Genomic DNA, 6559 nt, shown 5'->3' with positions numbered 1-6559 from the left:
GCTTCTGCCTACCTAGCAGTTCGAAAGCACACCAGTGCAAGTAGATAAATAGGTATCGCTGCAGCGGGAAGGTAAACAGTGTTTCCACGCACTCTGGTTTCCATCACGGTGTTCCTTTGCGCCAGAAGTGGTTTAGTCATGCTGGCCACATGACCCGGAAAAGCTGTCTATGGACAAACGCTGACTGCCTCGGCCTGAAAGTGAGATGAGTGCCACAACTCCATAGCCGCCTTTGACTGGACTTAATTGTCCAGGGGTCCTTTACCTTTCTGTCTTTCTTTCTTTCTTTCTTTCTTTCTTTCTTTCTTTCTTTCTTTCTTTCTTTCTAAGTGGATTAAGTGTATGCCTAACCTCCTAGTAAGATTATTGAAATTTAAAACTGAATTCCGTCCACTTTTTCCAGGATCACTGCTTTGGTGTCCTCCAAAAAAACCCTCTTTGCCTTTCAAAGTCATTGGGCTTTAAAGAGACATTCTCCTCTACTTCCTTAAAAAAAGAAAAAGAAACTAATTATCTCCCTTCTCCAGAGTACCTGTTTCCACACACCCCTTCAAATATAGTCCTCCCCTTCCTTTCAGTGATTGCACTGCACTCATTTCCACCGACTGTTCAAGGAGCTTTCGTAAATGAGGTTAATAACCTCCTTGCCCCTCATGTGATTTTTGAGACTTGGGAATCTTAATTTTTCTTTAAATGTGGCATGTAATGTGCTGGGAAAGTGTTTTAAATTCAAATGACAATCTCCCTATAAACGTTCACATATATCCTCAGGGGTGCTATTTCATTATTTCATGTTTAGGGAAGGCCAAGGCTATTCTGGTAAATGGACAAAATACACAATAAATGCCTATTATTGGCTACATTTAAGGGATGAGCAGTGTAATGCTGTGTGCGTCTACTCAGAAGTAAGACCCATTGACTGACTCCCAGGTAAGTGTGAATAGGATTGTTGCCCTCTTAAACCCCATTGGCTTACTTTAATATTCTTTTAATATTAATAATATTACAGAATATTATTTAATATTCTGTAGACTAGTTTGTTTCTTATTGTATTTTATGTCAATGAATTTCAATAAAAATTATAAAAAACTGCATTCACTTCAACGACACTCACTTTTCAATAGACATACTACTACTACTACTACTAATAATAATAATAATTTATTATTTATACCCCACCCATCTGGCTGGGTTTCCCAAGCCACTCTGGGCGGCTCCCAGCAGAATATTAAAAATACGACAAATCATTGAACATTAAAAACTTCCCTAAACAGGGCTGCCTTCAGATGTCTTCTAAAATTCAGATAGTTGTTAATTTCCTTGACATCTGATGGGAGGGCGTTCCACAGGGCAGGCGCCACCACCAAGAAGGCCCTCTGCCTGGTTCCCTGTAACCTCACTTCTTGCAGTGAGGGAATTGCCAGAAGGCCCTCTGAGCTGTACCTCAGTGTCCGGGCTGAGCGATGGGGGTGGAGACACTCCTTCAGGTATAAATTTTGAGATAAACAGCCAAAAAGCAGAGTCTCAATGAATTACTGAAATACATGAATGCCAGAGGGGTGTGTGGACCCATTACCTTCTCTGCCACCCGCTTTACATACTGTTTTAGAAGATTTTGAAAGGGATGTAAGTCAGGGCGTATGACTTGTGGATTTGTGCCCCAGAATCAGGGATAAACATTCTTCTTTCGTAATAAGCAGTCAAGGCTATGCCAAACCTATTGGAAGGTTATCCCACAGAAGGCAGCAATAGCTTATATAGGATACCTAGAAACAAAACACAGTCATACCTTGGTTCTTGAACGCCTTGGTACTTGTACGTTTTGATTCCCAAACGCCAAAAACCCGGAAGTAAGTGTTTTCAAAACATTCTTTGGAAGACGAACGTCCAACGTGACTTCCGCTTGAGTGCAGGAAGTTCCTGCAGCCAATCAGAAGCCATGCCTTGGTTTCTGAACAGTTCCAGGAGTTGAACTGACTCCTGGAACAGATTAAGGTTGACAACCAAGATACAGTCATGCCTTGGGTTAAAGACGCTTCGGGTTAAATCTTTTCAGGTTGCGTCCTGCGGCGACCCGGAAGTACAGGAAAGGGTTACTTCCGGGTTTTGCCGCTCGCGCATGCACAGGCTCTCAAAATGACATCACGCACATGAGCAGAAGCGGCAAATCACGTCCCGCACACCCGCAGATGCGCAGACGCGGGTTGCATTCTGCTCATGTTGCGAACGGGGCTCCGGAACGGATCCCGTTCGCAACCAGAGGTACCACTGTACCACTGTTTGACCCAAAGAACTCAAAATACCACCAAAACAATTCCTTTTGAAGTCCAGGGGGTATGTGAATCATTGATATAAATATAAGAGTCCAGATTGCGGGGTGTCAGGGAACTGCCATCGGCTCAGGGGTGAGAGGGGAAAAGCCGGATGGATTACAGAGAGCCCCCAAAGATCGTGGGAAGCAGCACCTCCTCAGCGGAGGAGAGTAACCACGCCTCCAGCGGAGAGGAGCTGCAGGGCTCAGGGGAGGGGAGGCGGTGCCAGGACACCTTGCCTGAGCAAAGCGGGGAGGAGAGAGGTCCTCCGTTACCCACGCCCTCCCTGCGCAGTAGGCTTCCGCGCAGAGAGGGGAAGCGCAGACTGGGCGTCAAGAAACTACTCTGCTGGGGAAGGTTTAAGGACCGCCCACTCAGATTCTGCCAGTGAATGAGCGAGCCACAGAATAGTGGCCCTCTGCATGGTGAAGGTTTCTTTGGCACCAATAACAAGGCTTTACAGCCAACCAGGAAGGCATTTGCCTGATTGCTCTCAAGCAACCCCCTGATACCCTTACACGGGGGATGCAGTGGATGGCTGCTGTTATGTCCCTCTGCGACATTAGAAATTATTACAAGATTCAGAAGGGTGATGGTGATTTGTATACTGAAACAGAACATCCATTTCCCACTCTGCTGCTCACTTGCTCCCTCCTGGGTCCTTCGAGATCCCCATAAGCATACTGATCTGCCGATCAGCCCCAGGGTAACTTTTAGTCAGTGCCTACCTCTACATCGCTTCATGGTTCCGGCCCAATAATGTTGCCATTTTTCATCTTTATGTTCATCTTTATTTTTCATCTGACACTTGGAGCAACGTCCTTTTTCTAAAATGCAGTTGCCTTTGACCATTAGACTGTAGCCTGGATAATAGAACTACTTGAAAGTTAATCGCAGTCCTGCTGTAGCATTGCTTAGGAGTCCTGAATAACCTTGATCCTGTCTTGAATTCTTCATGGGAGAAGGAAAGTGAAGAGAGTTCGGAAAATGTCAGAGTATTCTCAACACATTTCACCAAGGTGGCCTTCAGGAGCCTCTTAATTCTAAGTTTTCTACCCATGACATGTGGCAGTGTAGGAAGGAGCTTCTGCGAGCGTCTCCACCCCCATCGTTCTGCCAGGACACTGAGGTCCAGCTCCGAGGGCTTTCTGGTGGTTCCCTCACTGCGAGAAGCCAAGTTACAGGGAACCAGGCAGAGGGCCTTCTCGGTGGTGGCACCTGCTCTGTAGAACATCAAGTTAATAAACGACTATCTGACTATTAGAACTAATCTGAAGGCAGCCCTGTTTGGGGAAGTTTTTAATGTATGATGTTTTATTCTGTTTTTAAGACTGGCTGGGGAAACCCAGCTGGATGGGCAGGGTATAAATCATAAATTATATTATTATTATTATTATTATTATTATTATTATTATTATTATTATTACTAGGAAGTGCTCATTCCACTGTCAACAGGCAGGACAGCCACACTTGCCCCAGTGCAGCGGCAGAAGGGAAGAGAAAGAAAAGAAATGCTTCAGTCTGTTTTCTCCATACTCGAGGTTATACCCTAAAACAATACATTTCATTCCAGGCTTTGAGTTCTGGCCAAATTCACTACACTTCCAGTCTGATATTAAATTCAAGCAAACGTCATGATCTTCTTAAAAGTGTGAAGGAGGAATTTCTGCTTCCACCATCCATAAGATACACACAGTGGGAGGCTGAAAGGATTCCCTCTGCACTTCATAAAGGAACTCAGCATGAATATGGAAGGAAGCCAGGTTTTTGAAACCCCTGCTTTCTTCTTAATCCTTTAAAAAGCTTTATAGTATTTTTTTATTATAATAACAACCGAAAACTATACTGAATAATAACTTAATTATCACCTAGTTTTATGTTTGCAATGTGACTAAATGTCTAAAGACTACCATGCTGTTCACCAAATTGTTCAGGGCCCTGTTTTGTTAATATTTACGTAACACCCTTTAAAATGTGAGGCCTTTAATTCTGGCAAGTGGTGAATACAGGATATAAAATTTATCCCCTCAAGGTGTCAACCAGTCTACTTTATTAGCTTCTTTTTTAAAAAAAAAAAGAAATGTTGACTTAAAAATTGGAATGGAGGGGGGGGGAAATGCTATTAGAAGGAATCAAATTTATGAATCCAATTTATTCAGATGTGCAACATGGAAAAGCATATAAATGACATTTATTGCTTAGGTAATTACTCATTTTTATTGAATGGCAGCATAATTACTTGAACAGAGTCGTATGTTCAGTAATGTATGCACCAAATGTTACAGCTGCCCTTGGCTACAGTAACTTTACTCCCCCCCCCCCTTTCACGGATTTCTGCATAGTATACTCAGCCCTCGTTAAAGGATTCTCTGTTAAAACCAATTGTAGTGGCAGTTAGACTTCAACGGCTGTTCTTTGAACAACTTCATGCTCCACGACACCCAACCACAATTATTTCCAACCAGCGTTGTATTCAATTTCATTAGCCTGGTTAGGAAGGGCAACATTCAGCTAAGGAATCCGCTGGCTGAGAAACAAAATTCTAATTATGTTGAAAAGCACATCTCGTCTTGTTTAGTTTTCTACAAAAGAATAGTCTACCATTAAAAAAAGAAAGAAGATCCAAAAGAATTCAGATATCTATGCTGAAATTTTTTAAAAGACACTTTTTAATTGGAATGGGAATATTTTGGCCACCTAACAAGCCCAGTTTCTGAATCAGTATTCTTAAACCAGGACATCCCTGTCTGGGATTTCAAATTTACAGTCTGGGCTTGTGTTGAAGGGTTTTCTCCCTAAAGCAGAGGCTCTGGCTTAATTTAGGGTTGTCATACATCTGGAATTTTCCGGACATAGCTAGTATTCAGCCTCCTTAAGCAGCGTGCAGGCAGAAACCACTGAAATGTCCAGGAAAATCTGGATGCATGGCAGCCATGTTGGTAGTGTAGTTTTTGGCGATTTCCATTAAAAATAACTTAAAAACTCATTTTTTTGGTTGAGATTTCATCAAGAAAGCTCAACAACCTTTTTGTCTGGATTATCAGTTTTGGAAATATGGCAAACCTAGCTTAATTTGAACTAGAAGAGGGTTTAGTTTGTGTAGGATACAAATCTTGACCTTTGGAAATGTGAGTGGTATGCATCTAAGTTTCAAACAGACTAGACCTGTTGAAATTAATGTACATAATGTAACCATGTGCATTCATTTCAATGGGTCTGTTCTTTGTAAAACTTAGTTGAATGCCACCACTTTTTCAGAATGAGGATGTAAGGGGTTTTTTTCCGTTCTTGTCTGCATTTGTCACACGCAGATCTTTTTCTGTTCCTCTGCATTTCATCTCCTGCCAATAACTGCATTATTCATCTCCCTGCCCACTGTGGTGAAATGATATGGCCATTACATTATTCCACCTCATTCTTAACTGGGTGGGAGACGGGATGCAATCAATTACATATCACTTGCCTACTAAAAGCAGCAACAATACTGATTGTATTCACTGAATGGATTTCCATTCCGGACATAGAATGTATACGTGAACATCCCTAGTTCATTTTCATCCCTCATTCAAACATTAAAATCTGGGCAGGAGAAGCTCACCAGATGGGGCAGACCCACTGATATAAGAATTAGAGACCCAGGGTGTAGATTTTATTTTTAAAATGTTCCAATATAATAATAATTATTTATTTATTTATTTATTTATTTATATCCCGCCCTCCCCAGCCAGAACCGGGCTCAGGGCAGCTAACATCAGAATATATAATACATTAAGACATAAAATTCAACAATCGACTAAAATACAGCTTAAAATCAGATTAACATCGAAATAAAATCAGATGGCTACCCGCAAATTATAACTATAGGGGCTGGGAACCTTAAATACTCACCAGGCTCAGCTATTTATATGGGCCGATGAGAGGAGTTAGAGAGGCCACTTATATGCAGGGTCTTGTAAGAGGAAAGGGGTCAGACTGAGCCCCGACCAAAGATCTAGCAGATATTACTTGCAATATTACTTGTGTTTAACCTTTGGCTGGAATACATCCATGGATGATCCCTGCAGGCCTACATTTTGTGACTCCCTTCTACGCTGCATTCCACCTCTCCTACCTGACCCTGAAAGTGGTACAAATGGCAGGATACTTTCCTATGTCTGTTGTGAGTTAGCAAGGGCATCTCCTTGAAAGCTTCCATGGAGCAGATAGCAGCTGGAATGTAAACAATCCTGAAGGCCTGGTTGCTAGGG

This window comes from Podarcis pityusensis, assembly GCF_964106645.2.
Source record: "Podarcis pityusensis genome assembly, chromosome: 1".
NCBI classification, from domain to species: domain Eukaryota; kingdom Metazoa; phylum Chordata; class Lepidosauria; order Squamata; family Lacertidae; genus Podarcis; species Podarcis pityusensis.
Note: the sequence above shows the minus strand (reverse complement) of the source record.